We start from the raw sequence: 16,548 nt of genomic DNA on the forward strand, positions 1-16,548 counted from the left end.
TGTTGTTCAGCATTAACTTTTTTCAAGACCTTAATTGTATCATGAACTTTGTGAATAAATTGTCAAGATAAACAAAATAAAGGCATTAAAGGAAATGCCTACAGAAAAATATTTGGGAAGATTAGGAATAATAAAGATAAACCCAAGAAAATTAAGTCAAAGAACAGGGCTTGAATGGTTTTTTTTAAAAAATCTTCTAAGGATTACTGATATATCTCTCTGTGACTTCTGTGAGAGGCCTCAGGTATAGACTAAGAATGGAGACAGCCCTCATGGGTAAGTTACTCCCAAAATTGGTCATGATTCATTAGAGACTTTTAGATCTTTTCCTAGGTTTGGCAGACTAAACCCAAGGACTATTCAGAACCCAGACAAGGTGGCTTCGCCCATATCCAAACCCTAGTCAAGGGAAGGAGAGCAAAGGAATGGAGAAGAATCAGCACAATTTATGAAGTGATGGCATCAATGAATTTGCCAATTCTATTCTAGATCCTTTTGCTGTAAAACTCTTTCAAATAAGAATTTTAAAGTCTTTTCATAAGGGCTGAATTCAAAGCAGATCAAATGGAAAAATTATGTAGCATTCTTTATTCCCACTTCATTTAGGATCATACTTCTCTCAACATATGCTTTCTTCCATCATAGTTCTGTAAGTTCCTAAGGTAACATAAAGGGTTGGATTGTCAAATAAGACTCTCAAGAATCATAGAACTAGTCCAATATCAAGGTTACTGACAATCTCAAAAATTCAAATAATTTTTAAAAGGAAATCTCATGTACAATAAAAGAAATGCAAATTAGATCAAGATTTAATTTTACAGCTACTGGACTGACAATGAATAAGAAGTTGTGAGAACGGAGGGAAATAGGCCCTCTCAAACATCAATGGTGAAAATGGAAACTGGTACAAAATTTGGAGGGTAACTTGACCAAGCCTTTTAAATTTTAAAATGTGCATACTCTGATGCAAAAATTCCCACCTAGGAATCCACATGCAAATATACATACACTGGTAATATGTGTACAAATATATTCAAAGAAATGAAAGAACATAAACCTAGAAAACAGTTAAATGTCTATATTAAAAGGATATTTACATCAATTACGATACTCTCATAATGGAATTCTGAGCAAGAGTTACAAACAGAGATACATATATATATTCACATATGTATATACATATATTAATGAGCTGAGATTTAATTTTAAAAACATAATGTAAATTATATTTGATATGATGGTATTTATTTAAACACATGTATGTGCATACATTTATATATTCCCAGAAATTTCCTAAAAGGCTAACCAAAACAATAGTTACCTCAAATGGAGCTAAAATAGGGGCAAAAATAATAGGTTGAAGGGAAAGGTAGAAGGGGCCACTATGTTATTCCTATTCTCTCATATTTTCACCATAGGAATATATTCTCTTTAAAATCATTTTTTAAAAAAACAATTAAAAAGAAAAAGGCAGCACTTACTTAACTGAAGAATTTAGGAAAAAATAAATAAAAACAGATGGAGGAAAGAAAAAAAAAATTCCAATGTAATGAATCACAAAAGCAGTGAAAATGAAGAGTGAAGGAGCCATTACTTTGAAAAGACCAATAAATAGTAAGAAAAAAAATAGCTTTAAATACAAATAAACAAAATTCAACATGATGTCATTATAAGAAAAAAGATTAAAATAAACCCAAAAATATTATTTTGTGGCAGCAAAAATACTGCACTTGCATTTGTAAATGCTGTTTTGTGTTTGTTGAGAATGACCAGGGAATGCTCTCTTTCATTGACAATATTCCTATGTTATATAGCACACATAAACCACTTTACATAAATATTGAAAAACCAGTAATGCAAAAATTGAATCATTGTACGTGTTTCAAAGTTCAGAATTGCAAAACCAGTGCCTGAAATTAGGTTTTGACTTTGAGGCAGAAGCACACTATCTGCGTTTTAGTTCATGAAGATCCAAATCATCTTGAAAACTGGCAATACATAAATTTCAGCAATTTCTGAATCATACATAAGTAGAATATGTAAGAGAATAAAAAAATTTAGGAAAGGTATTTGCCTTTTGTTCCATTTATAATGAATACAATCATCAGCCCACACGTATTTATATACGTTCTGGCATTATCAGATGCTCAGCTGAGCAAGCTAACACTACATGGGTGAGTCCCAATCTTAACAGTACTTTTATGTAACCCAGATGGTCAGGTCTCAGCACATAGTCTGGCTGGGACACTGAAGACAGATGCAACTAGATCCATCTGGGCTCACCTCAGCTGTTGGCACAGAGCCAGCAACTGGAATATACTTTGCAAAGATGACATAGTTCTGGGTTGAGTTGAGAAAAGTAAAAGATAATATAAATAATTCCTAGTAACTACATGATTTAGTTTAGATAATTTAACTTTTAAAAAAATGAGTAATAGTAAAGCAGTGCTATAGCCAATTAACTGAGTGTCCAATTCCCTTTCCAACGAAACAAGGCCCCAGGTCTATGAGTGAATGGTTTCCATACTACTGCTCCACATTATATGATCTGGGGGAGCTCACTCTGCGAGTAATCTAAAACATAAAAAGACTTCTAATGAGAGACTGTGCAGGACAAAATGTGAGGAAATTTGGAAACCTGATGTTGGTGTAAACCATATTTGTTCTGGCTCGCTTTGGGCCAACTGGCCACGTGCTATATGGAAGAAGCAGGGTTGCTGAGTCAGGGCAATACTTCTTGATGAAGTATCTGAGAGGGTTTCTAGGACCCTCTGGTGTTATCAATTTTACCTATCAAAGTGTTACAGGGGAAAATATAATCAAGTGTTATTATAACAAATCTACCACCAAGATTAATCATTTGCTCCTCCATGGACCACTATCATTGCTGGGAGCCTCCCAGAAATGCCAATTCATAAGCTCACCCCCAGACCTGCCATATCAGAATCCGAATTACTCAAAGTTGCCCAGGTGATCTGTATGCGTACTGAAGTTGGAAAAGCATGGTCTTTATCCAACTAGTATGCAGCAAATGTTTGACCCACACAACTAAAGAGATTTGAAGCATTTACTTTCTACTCTTCACTCATTTACCAAGAAATAATCAAATCTCTAAGAACAGTTAAGTTTGCAAAGATTCTAGTAATTAATAGTAGCACAGGCCAGAATATTCTTTTTACTACCTGCCTTTCCAAAGTATATAGATGGGATCTTCATCTGAATTGGTTGATTTCCTTTCCTGTTACAACTGGTGGTGATATCGAATTAAGATATGCATGCATTTTGATTTGTGGCAGTGTTATTTTGTCTGCCTAATGATCAGAAAAAGTGATGTTCTGCTGGCTTATTGCTTTGTATGGAAAATACTTTGCAGTGAGATATGTGTGCCCGGTTTCCTCCTTGCTCCTGTCAGAGTGATTTTTCAAGGAAATCTGATATGGTCTGATTCAGCAAGGGTTGAGGGGTTTTAATATGTTCTTCTTTACCAGAACCCAGTGGGTCAAATTGCACCAGAGGAAATTATTGTGTGAGATCTTCATGAAAGGTGAACTTGACCTGTAAATGATAAGACTAAAGGCAAGTCATAAGACCTTGACAATATACAGTTATTTTATTGTTTGTACGAGTACCTGAAAATTGTCAAAGGTCCTAAGGCAAAGCAAGCAACGTCTTCAGCCTGTCCATGGACTATTTTGTATCACCGTAAGCCAGTTTTCTCTGTTTGATGTGGTCCTCATACTCCATGGGACAAAAGTTATTCTTCAGGACATTTTAAATTTGTGTCAGAGTTTTTTGGTCACATTGTACTTTAACATCACATTCCTTTTATAAACTTCTCCCAAACCTTGAGACTGATGATTACAGTGCAGAAATTTGTTATGCACCCTTTTTTCTATATAATTTGCTATCTGAACCATGACTAATTTCCCTCTTACTGAAAACAGAAACAGGACATTTAAAAGAGGAATTAATTCATTCAAAAGTTTTTGTTGTTTGAGCTTTTGTTTTTAGTGGCTATAATAAGCTCTTCTTTAAGAAGAGTATTTAATAAATTTGGAAAATATGCATACATTTGATCCACAATACGCATATCCATTTACTTTGGGAATTTAATAAAATCCATTTTAAGTTTAGGAAAGGCACTAAGGAGTGGGAGTTTTTGCCACAACATCATGGGTTAAGTTATGGTTATGTGTTGGAAAATCAGCTCTCCATGAAAAAAAAGCAACAACCCTGATTTGTAATGTGTAGTGTTTGCTGATTTTTGTGCTGTAAATACTCTTACTATAGCCGATTTCAAGTTATTAATGGTTTAACAAACATCTTGCAAAATACCTGACAATTTAACAATCAGCTCTTGTGACCTGGTAGGAACCTGCCCTTGCACAGCGCTGGCTGGCTGTAAGAACCGGTTCCCTTACATTTGGAACATGACAAAGTAATAAAAAAGACAAAATTCCAAAGAAATTTGCATAAATTTTGTTGCAATAAGTAGTTCTTATGCTAATTTCTCAACCCTCCTTTGTTAATTTAAGAGATCATGCAGGCAAGATGATTATGAATAATCTGAAGGACAAGATTCCTTCCGGTTCTTGTCACAGATTATCTTTTTTTTTTTTTAATTTGTTTTTATTGAGATATATTCACATACCACGCAGTCACACAAAACAAAGCATACATTCAATTGTTTACAGCACCATTACATAGTTGTGCATTCATCACCAAAATTAATTTTTGACATTTTCATTACCACACACACAAAAATAATGAAAATAAAAATTAAAGTAAAAAGAACAATTAAAGTAAAAAAAAGAACACTGGGTGCCATTTTTTTTTCTTTTTTTTTCTTCCCCCATTTTTCTACTCATCCATCCATAAACTAGACAAAGGGGAGTGTGGTCCATATGGCTTTCCCAATCACACTGTCACCTCTCATAAGCTACATTTTTATACAATCATCTTCAAGATTCATGGGATCTGAGTTGTAGTTTGATAGTTTCAGGTATTTACTGCTAGCTATTCCAATTCATTAGAACCTAAAAAAGGGTTGTCTATATTGTGCATAAGAGTGCCCACCAGAGTGACCTCTCAGCTCCTTTTGGAATCTCTCAACCACTGAAGTTTTTTTCATTTCCTTTCACATCCCCCTATTGGTCAAGAAGATGTTCTCCATCCCACGATGCTGGGTCCAGATTCCTCCCCAGGAGTCATATTCCACGTTGCCAAGGAGATTCACTCCCCTGGGTGTTAGATCCCACGTAGGGGGGAGGGCAGTGATTTCACCTGCCAGGTTGGCTTAGGTAGAGAGAGAGGGCCACAACTGAGCAACAAAGAGGCATTCGGGAGGAGGCTCTTAGGCACAATTATAGGGAGGCCTAGCCTCTCCTTTGCAGCAACAGTCTTCCCAAGGGCAAGTCCTGTGGTAGAGGGCTCAGCCCATCAAACCACCAGTCCCCTATGTCTGTGAGCACATGAGCAACCATCGAGGTGGGGGAGCCCAACACCCCTGCATTCTCCACCAGCTCCCCAACGGGGCTCTGCATATTTTTTTTCATTTTTTTTAACTCTTTTTTTTTTTGAATGAACTATATAAAAAAAAAATTTAAAAACATACAATAAAAAAAAACATTTCAAACAAACCATAACAAGAGAGTAAGAAAAAGACAGCTAACTTAAGATAACTACTTTACTTCCAGCATGTTCCTACTCTACCCAAAGAAAATAATCTAATGTAGCAACATTTCTGTGAACTTGTTCCTACTATACCCATCAGAAAATAACAGACCATTGTCATTCCTGGGCATTCCCAGAATGTTAAATTTACCCACGATAGCTTATCTGTTCTTATTGGGTTTTCATTCCCCCTTCCTTAATTGCTCTCTATCACTAGTTCCCCTACATTCCACATTATAAATCATTTGTTGTACATTTTTCAATGTTCACATTAGTGGTAGCATATAATATCTCTCTTTTTGTGCCTGGCTTATTTCGATCAGCATTATGTCTTCAAGGTTCATCCATGTTGTCGTATGTTTCATGACATCGTTCCTTTTTACAGCCACACAGTATTCCATCGTGTGTATATAGCACATTTTATTTATCCACTCATCTGTTGAAGGACATTTGGGTTGCTTCCATCTCTTGGCAATTGTGAATAATGCTGCTATGAACATTGGTGTGCAGATATCTGTTCATGTCACTGCTTTCAGATCTTCTGGGTATATACTGAGAAGTGCAATCGCTGGATTGAAGGGTAACTCTATATCTAGATTTCTAAGGAACTGCCACACTGACTTCCAGAGTGGCTGAACCATTATACAGTCCCACCAACAATGAATAAGAGTTCCAATTTCTCTACATCCCCTCCAGCATTTGTAGTTTCCTGTTTGTTTTATGGCAACCATTCTAATTGGTGTGAGATGGTATCACATTGTCGTCTTAATTTGCATCTCTCTAATAGCTAGTGAAGCTGAACATTTTTTCATGTGTTTGTTGGCCATTTGTATTTCCTCATCAGGGAACTGTCTTTCATATCTTTTGCCCATTTTATAATTGGGCTGCCTGTACTATCATCATTGAGTTGCAGGATTTCTTTATATATGCAAGATCTCAGTCTTCTGTCAGATACATGGTTTCCAAAAAAATTTCCCATTGAGTAGGCTGCCTCTTCATCTTTTTGACAAATTTCTTTGAGGTACAGAAATGTCTAAGCTTGAGGAGTTCCCATTTATCTATTTTTTTCTTTTGTTGCTTGTGCTTTGGGTGTAAAGTCTAGGAAGTGTCCGCCTAATGCAAGGTCTTGAAGATGTTTCCCTACATTATCTTCTACGAGTTTTATGGTACTGTCTTTTATATTGAGATCTTTGATCCATCCTTGCATTTAAAGTCTATTTTATTTGAGATTTATATTGCTACTCCTGCTTTCTTTTGGCTGTAGCTTGCATGAAATATTTTTTCCATCCTTTCACTTTCAATTTCTTTCTGTCCCTGTGTCTAAGATGAGTCTCTTGTATGCAACATATTGATGGTTCATTTTTTTGATCCATTCTGCAAATCTACATCTTTTGATTGGGGAGTTTAATCCTTTTACATTCAGTGTTATTACCGTGAAGGCATTTCTTGCATCAGCCATCTTATCCTTTGGCTTATGTTTGTCAGATATATATTTTTCCCTCTCTCTCTTAATGTCTGATGTACCCATACTGAATCTCTTTAGTACTGAACCTTTCTCTGTCTCTCTCTCCTTTCTTTCTTTCTCTGTCAGTAGGGCTCCCTTTAGTATCTCAAGTAGGGCAGGTCTCTTGTTAGCAAATTCTCTCAGCATTTGTTTGTCTGTGAAAAATTGAAGCTCTCCCTCAAATTTGAAGGAGAGCTATACTGGATAAAGTATTCTTGGTTGGAAATTTTTCTCTCTCAGAATTTTAAATATGTCATACCACTGCTTTCTTGCCTCAATGGTGGCTGCTAAGTAGTCACTACTTAGTCTTATGCTGTTTCCTTTGTATGTGATGAATTGCTTTTCTCTTGCTGCTTTCAGAACTTGCTCCTTCTCTTCAGTATTTGACAGTCTGATCAGAATATGCCTTGGAATGGGTTTATTTGGATTTATTCTATTTGAGTTCTCTGGACATTTATGATTTGTGTATTTATGGTGTTTAGAAGATTTGGGAAATTTTCCCCAACAATTTCTTTGAATACTCTTCCTAGACCTTCACCCTTCTCTTCTCCTTCTGGAAGTCCCAAAGAGTCTTATATTTGGACATTTTATATTAGCTATCATATCCCTGAGGTCCATTTTTATTTTTTTGATTTTTTTTCTCCATTCTTTCTTTTGTTCTTTCATTTTCCATTCCATCATCCTCTAGGTCATTGATTCACTGTTCAGCTTTGTCTAGTCTTGTACTATGAGTATCTAGAATCTTTTTAATTTGGCCAGCAGTATCTTTTATTTCCATAAGATCATCTATTTTTTTATTTACTCTTGCAATTTCTTCTTTATGCTCTCCTAGGGTCTTCTTCATGTCCTTTTATCCTGTGCCATGCTCTCATTGTTCATCTCTAGTTCTTTGATTAATTGCTTCAAGTACTGTGTCTCCTCTGATCTTTTGATTTGGATGTTTGGGCTTGGGTTATCCATATCGTCTGGTTTTTTCATATGCTTTAATATTTTCTGTTGTTTTTGGTCTCTTGGCATTTGCTTAACTTGACAGGGTTCTTTTAGGATATGTAGACTGATTCAAATCCTTATCTCTAATTTGTCAGATCTACAGATTCGTGGAGTACACTTTCTCTAACTAATCAGCATGTGGCATCTGCGAGCCACCTATTCCCCTCAAGCCAGTTCTCCCCCACTTTGTCTTTGTAGTGAGTGGGGATGTGAGTCTTGTGGGGTCCAATTGGTGTGCCAAGCTTGCATGTGTAGTTGGTGTTGCCCACCCTGCATATGGGGTGTGTGAGTATTTAGGGAGGGGGGCAGCTTTAACAATCAAATCTCCCAGGTATTCCTGGAGATTTAAAGCTTTTGCAATAGTCTAATCCTTCAGTTCAGTCTTACCACAGTTTGTCTCTGCTGCTGACCCACAAGTCCTTGGTATTGGCATATTGTCCCTAGGACTTGTGAGTAGGTCCCTCTTCCAAGCCGTGCACTCCTAGGTCCTCTGCTGAGGGATGACTGTGCTACATCACAGGTGAGCACCATACCCCAAGGGAGGTTCTGGTCTGCAGGGCTATGTAGTGGTGTTCCCAGTCTGCTGAAAGGATGGCTGAATGAGGTGTGTTAATTTCCCCTTTTTGACACAGCTCTGCCTTCCCAGATCTGGAACAATTAGCTGAGGGTGTGGGAAAGGCTATTGTCCACACCCAATATTGTGCTGTGTGCGTGTGTTGTTGGAAACACTTCCTGTCATACTGGGTTGTTTGGGGCAGCTCTGGGCTATGGCTTTGGTGCTGGGCAGGAGCATTCCCAGTCCACCAGGAGGATGGCTATAAGGGGATGGCCCCCTTTTCTTGGGAAGTGGTGGTGTTTAGTGAATTTTCTTAGTCACTGGACTTATTGCTTTGTGTCTCAGAGCTCTCTTAGCTCTGCTCTTGTCTGGGCCCAAATTGCAAGTCCTTGAGGCTTTCTGTAATGGTCTTCTTAGAGTAATTGTTTTAGAAAAAGAGAAAAAGATTAAAAAAAAAAAAAAGGAAGGGCCCTCCTTGCAGATCTAATGGGTTATTGCCATGCTAAGAGACAAGAAGATTAGGGCCATTAAGGAACAATCAAGAAAGCAGAGAAACTGGCTCCTCAGATAAGGAAACTTGCTCTCTGGATTTGCATATGAGCCTGACTCTGTTTGAGCCCTGCCCTTCTCTGCTCTATGTTCACCAGAACTCCAAAAAGTCTGTTTTTATTTTTGGGTTTTTTTTGTTTGTTTGTTTGTTTGTTTTTTGCTGCTTTTGCTAGCCCTATCTCCTTCACACTGGGCTGACTGCTCCTTGATTCTCCAGTGTCTGGTCTCAGTCTATCTATGATTGAAGTTTGGATCAGCAGTCTGAGTTTTCAATAAAAGCTGCCACTGCAGTTCTCCCTCCTTGTTCCCAGCACTGACGGCCCCTCCTCCCATGCAACTGAGCCTGGCAGGGAGGGGCACAGGTCCCCTGACCATGAGAACTTACAGATTTCACTGATCTCAGCTGTTCCACGTGTCCATGAGTGTTGTATGAAGTATGCCCAAAGTCAAATTGCTCTCCGGTGTCTGGTCCACACAGCTCCTGGTTTTTACCTACTGCCCTGGAGGAGTAACTAAAACCTACACCTCACCACTCTGCCATCTTGCCCCACCCCTATCTGGTTTTAAAAGGTCTTATCTTTTACCCTTACTTGTTTAAAAATTTAGTTTCAAGAATGATCTGGCAAATTTGCCACATCTCAAAAAAAGTATACTGGGAAACACATTTTTTCTTGCATAAGAAAATGAGCTCAGTTGGAAAGGGAAAATAAAGAGAAGACCTATACCTTACATGAAGAAATCTGAGAACATATTTTGAGTTTCTTCTCCTTTAGTTTTAATCCAAATATGCTGAAATTTCATGTTCTCTTGTAATTACACAGTGGCACTTAAATAAAGGGATTATGAAAATTAAAACAAAACAAAACAGAAAAACAAAGAGCACTTAACAGTTTAGTCATTTATTCCAAAAAGAGATAAGCATGATGAAAAGAATAATACAGATTATTAAGAATAGCGAAAGGTCTAAGATTTTACCCTACATGTATGCTAACAAACACCAGATTTCAAATGGGAGCTGGCAGAACACATGAGACTCCTGGATCAGAGAGAAAGAACATTACTAGACATGGCACAGCCAGACATGTGGGCTTCTTGTTCATATTAATTCCCTGTGATCTCCGAGTCCCATAGGGTGAGGTGGAGTGGACTCAAGCTGATGCTCACACGCAGTGGATTTGCATCTCAGTCAATGAACCCCAAGCATAGGGGCTGAAAGCAAACCTGACCAAACTTTGCCCCAGAGGAAGACATAATCTTTATTATACTGGACAGCAAACAAACATGTCCTCTGTTCCAGAGGCAGATACTATCTCTTCCAAACTATACAAACATCCTTGAAAATATAAAGTGGAACAAACTTTGCCAGAACTTCTGCTTGCAACATGTGCAGAAATGTGATAGGCCCATGGAAAATTTTCTCCCAACAAAGATAAATACAACTGTATGAGGTAGTGCCTAGAACTCCCATTTAACTTTTTATTTTCATGGGTGCAAGTGCCACTTGCCACTCAGAATAGGGTTGAAATACAATTTAAATTGGCTTTAAACAATTATTGCTATTACTCAGTAATGTTTTGTGAAAATTGTGAAAGCAAATTAAAGATGTCAGTGAATGTAATGCCATTCATAGAAAGGATTTTCAGAATTTTAAAACTTGCTTATCATGTTGAAGCAGAATGATTTTTGCTGATCCCTGATCTAGATTAGTGTCAGTAAACTATGGCCCATGGGCCAAATCTGGCCCATCCCCTATTTTTGTAAATAAAATCTTATTGGAACTCAGCCACACTCATTCTTCAGTATTGTCTCTGACTGCTTTTGTGCTGGTATGGCAGGGTTGAGTCCTTATAAAAGAAACCATATGGCTCAGAAAGCTATGAGTATTTACTATTTGGCCTTTACAGAAGCTTGCTGACTCCTGATCTAGATTCCACAATAACCAAATCATAACAGAAACTACCATAATTAATTAACATATATTAGGTATATATTTTTATTTGTATAACCATTAATGGCTCATTAATATCTTTAAGGGCAATTTTTGGATATTTTTAGCCCATCATCAGTAGTTTCATAATTTATATAACACATACATATTTAGAAAATTAGTTATTTTTAGGACAATTATTCACAATTTTGTATGGATTGAACATTTTATGCTCCTCCCCCAAAACAAATTCACTATCTCTAGGTTACCTGATCAATAAGGTTTGGTAAAATCCCTATGGGAGGGATATGTTCTTGCTAAATCCAAACACACTGGTTGGTGTTAGCAATTTATTTCAAAAACCCTGGAAAAGTTTTTGGGGGGAGGGAGGGTTTCCCTGTGATCCCCAAGAACTATTATTTTAAGTTAGTAGAATTCCTCATTGCATGTATCCAATTAACACTTGCATTCAGTGTTACCAGTAGCTACCTTGGAGTTCCATCCATAAGCAATTTTATAGTCAATTTCAGAAAGCACCATTGTACTTCCCATTTAGAAGATCAGGAAATATTAACCTCACCTTTCCTCAGGGCATATTAACTAAGAGCATTTGAAACTCTTCATTTCAGAAATCATCCAGAATTATAACTTCATAATCATCTTTCCTCCAAAGACACACTTGAGCCAGCTTCTCAGACGTTTTCCCTAAATTTCTCTTACATCCTGGCTAGTTCTGCGATTAGCACATGCAGAGACTAAGGAACTGCATGGCCTGCCTGAGTGGGGCTCAATCACCTGATTATCCTCTGTCTCAAAAGCTCAGGGACATTTCTGTCACCTGCTCCTCTTCTAAATACTTGGTGACAGAGTCCCTGATAACTTGTTGATTAATTTAAGAATAGAAAAAAGTAATGATGATAATTCCTTTCAACGCCACAAATATTTAAGATAGAATGTGAGAAGCAACTTTTCCATGGGAGCTGTGGCCATACATCAAGATCTCCCATTCATAAAACTCAGTGAAGTCTGGATTTAATGTCAGGTTTCTTCCACTTTGGACTTTAAAGGCATAATCAATTTTAATTATATTATGTCTAGGTTGCATTGGCACTACTTTTGATTATTGGTTTCTCAAACACACTTATTCCAAATATTAATCTATTTTATCTGGCCATTATTGTGTATATCCATAAATACAATTTTCAATCAGAAGATTTAAAATAAATCATTTTCAAACAACTTTCCAACTGGAGATTCATATGTCAATTTTACACTTTTGAATTCCCAGTTCAAGGAGAGAACCAACTATGAATCATTGACCTAAGGTGCATTTCCTCTTTAAGCTCAGTTAGTTTGTATAAGCTGAAATGTCAAGGCCAAATTTGGCTTTAAAAAAAACAGATAGTACATATATTTTAAAATAGAGTCAAAAGTCATAAAAGGAACTGGTTTAGGAACTATTTGTTTTACACAATTACACATTTTTTCACTATATTCATAGCTACATATGTATTCTTATTTGACATTTTATTATGCAAATCCCCTTTACATATTCATAGTAATATACTCTAGCATTTTATCAAAACTTATTATTACATCAAAGCAAAATATTGTGACCTGCATTATTAAGTCATCTACTATAGCATTTCCCTTAATAAACTAAAAGCTCCCAAACAGAATCCTGTCCCAAATATTGACTCTGATATAAATGCAGTCTGTTTCATTGTCTGTACCTCTTCTCGGTTATGAAAACATGGATACCTCATCTCACCTTTCCATATCTTTGCATTCCTACTGGTAAAATGAGGACAAGTATAGTACAAACCTAACCAGTTTTTCTGATGACCAATCATCAAAGAGAGCCTAGAAGAAAAATGGGAATATGCAAGTATCTAACACATGTCAATAAAGAACTCACATCTAGCGCACATAAAGAACTAGAAATAAATGATGATGATAAAATATAACATAATAACAAAAACTAGGTGTCTTGAAAAGTCACTTCACAAAAACAGGCCATTAAATATATTATTATTATTATTAATTTCAGGGAAATGTAAATTAAACCCAAATTATGCTCTTTATACATAACTGCCAGAAGGACTAAAATTAAAAACATTGACAAGGCCAAGTGTTGGCAAGAATGTGGAGAATCTATATCACTCTTAAATAGACGTCAGATATGTATATTGGAAAAACCACTTTAGAAGACCCTTTGACGGTGTCTACTAAATTTGAACTTACAGACACTCAAAGACAGCAGTAATGCTTGCACATGTGCTCCAAAACATACTTATTGAGGGTCCTAAATATTTCAGGGAAGAAACATAAAATTGTTTTATTATCTACTCTCAACTAAATTCTGCTGAAATGTCCTTTCTTGCTAAATAGCTTCATCCTCAAAAACATATTGACTGGATCCCACAACCTTAGCCATTTCTTCATTATTAGAACAATCTATTCCAATATTTTTAACAGCTTTATTGAGTATAATTCACATATCATAGCATTCACCCTTTTAAAGTATACTAGGAAGTATACTCCATAGGAAGATATTCAGAATAATGCTAAAGGTAACTATATGTATAAATGTGATAAATAACATAAATGTATTATTATTTGTTATTCTTCTGTACTCCAATATGATTTAAAAGACAACTACATAAAGTAAAAATCAGAAAAATATGTTTAAAATCTTATGATGTATAGGGCTGTAGTTTGTATGACAACAATAGACAAAGAAGAGGGGATTTGATTTGAGTGACTTTCTAGTGTCTTTTAATTTCACCCCAAATGACTCCTTTTAGTATTCCTTGTTAGGCAATTTTGCTGGTGATGGATTCTCTCAGTTTTTGCCTAGTGGGGGATGTCTAATTTCTCCTCCATTTTTAAAGATAGTTTAACTGGATGAAGAATTCTTGGTTGATGGGCTTTTCTCTCAGGATTTTAAATATGGCATCCAACTTCCTTCTGGCTACCATGATTTCTGATGAGAAATCAGCTGTTTATTTTATCCCTTTTACATGATGAGTCATGTTTCTCTTGCTGCTTTCAAGATTCTCTTCTTGTCTTTTGCTTTTGACAGCTTGATTATGATTTGTTTAAGTGTGTAACTTTTCAATTTATCCCACTTGAAGTTTGTTCATTTTCTCATATGTGTAGATTCATGTTTTTCCTTATTTTTGTAAAGTTTTCAACTTTTAATCCTTCTACATTTTTTTCTTTCACTATCTTCTCTTCTCCTGGGAACTCCCTCTATGTGTATCTTGATACACTGAGGATGACCCACATGTCTCTGATAATCTTTTCCTTCTTCTTCATTTACCTTTCTGTTCCTAAGACTCAATATCTCAAATGACCTATATTCATGTTTTCTGATCATTTATTCTGCCTACTCAAATCTGTTGTTGAGCCATTCTATTAAATTTTTCATTTCAGTTACTATACATTTCAACTTCATAATTCCTATTTGGTATCTATATATACACAGATGCACAAACATACATATATATATATATATATATATATATAAATTATATATATATATATATATATGTAATTTCTATCATCTGGTTGATGTTTTCTATTTGATTGTGTATCATTATCCTACTTTCCTTTAATTCTTTAGCCAAGCTTTCATTTAGTTTTTTGAACATATTCATAACAACTGACTCTAAGCCTTTGTCTACTAAATTCCACATCTTGGCTTTATTAGGACCAGTTTCTATTGACACTTTTTTTTCCTGTGTATTGGCCAAATCTTCCTGTTTCTTTGAATGTTTCATAAATTTTTGTTGACAACTGGACATTTTAAATAATATAATGTTACAACATTGGAAATAGTTCACCCCCCCACCATGGATTCCCTTCCCTGTACCCAGAATTGTTGTTTTTGCTATTTTTTGTTGCTGTGGCTGCTGTATATTTGTTCAGTGTCTGTCCTTGACTGATGCTGTCAATTCTGTACTCCCTGTCAAGTGTAGCAGTTGATGTCTCTGCTTGATTAGCTTATTGATCATCTAATGATTAGGTAGACATTTCCTTAAATACCTTCAACCAACAAGTCTGCAACCCTTTGCTGGGGGTGTGTGTGTTGGGGAACACTTTCAACATTTCCAGAGTTTAAAACTCTTCCTTAGCCTTTTACTTTCTGCTTGCACAAGGTCTCAAGGTCAGCCAGAGTGGCCTTCTCAGATTTTTCTTGGGCATGTATACAGTTCATCATATGGTTTTGGCTTTCCATATCTCCAGGAATACATTAGAACTTTTCAAAGCCCCTTATGGAGCACCTCATTCCCTAGATCTTCCTTTTAAATTTTTTTTGCCTGCTTTTTGTTTGCTCCAAATGGTATCACCACCTCAAGCAGTCATGACATTAAATGTTAGTCACTGATTTTGTGTTTTTCATTTGTTTCTTTGTTTTGTTGTTGTTTTGTTTAATTTTTTTGGCAAACACCCTAGAAATAGACTTTTTTTCAACTAAGTGAGTATGAGTCCAGACAAATAAAGACAAGCTCTGTGAATGAGGCATTTCCAAGGAGCTGTCAGAGAGGTCAATAGTGACAGTTTTCTGGTGATAAGAGCTTTATGAAGAGCTCAAAACTCAGTCTGCTCCCTCAAGTGGCTGGTAGGCTGCTGCTTTTCTTGGCTACTGTGGTTGTGAGTTTGCTAGTTTTCAAACCTATCACAAAACTAGGGAGAGATGGGAATATTATGCAAGTTTAAACACCACATTTTGAAGAAAGTTGCTAGTATTATCCTTGATTTCATGGAAGAAGGGATTTTCAGGGGTCCTTACTGCGCAATTCCAAAAGTCTCACCTCTCTTTCCAATATTTAAGTCTCAACCTAGAGTACTTTAAAACGTGAATTTTGAATTTCATTCAAAGCTCTCTTTTCCCTTCCATATTCACAGACCCAATCATTTAATGGTCCTAAAGCTCTAAAGTAGAGAGGGAGCAGAACCAGCTATCCAGGTGACTCTCCATACATTTTGCCATTTCTTAGAAATCTGATATGTCAGTGAAAAGTGATGATGAGATAGGGATGTCCCCTTAGTTTCCTGCTGTAACTGGGTTGTCATTCTTTCTTCCATTGGTTGGAGATACTTCTTTGTCTAACATAGACTGTCAAGTTTTCCCTCTGTGTAGCATATGTGCAAATGCTGGCTCTCATCTGGGACACATATATGGGTGCTTCTTGGCGTCCTTTGCCTCAAGGCTTTTCCTACTCACCATTCCCCATCATAGGATGTGAAGTTGCTGCTGAGCCTCTTTTCTCCTCTTCAGTTTAGTTTCTTCAAGAGGTAGTCTCCCCATGCACTCTTGCTTCTAAGATCCTCTTAGACAGT

Source organism: Choloepus didactylus, chromosome 13 (assembly GCF_015220235.1).
Source record: "Choloepus didactylus isolate mChoDid1 chromosome 13, mChoDid1.pri, whole genome shotgun sequence".
NCBI lineage: Eukaryota > Metazoa > Chordata > Mammalia > Pilosa > Megalonychidae > Choloepus > Choloepus didactylus.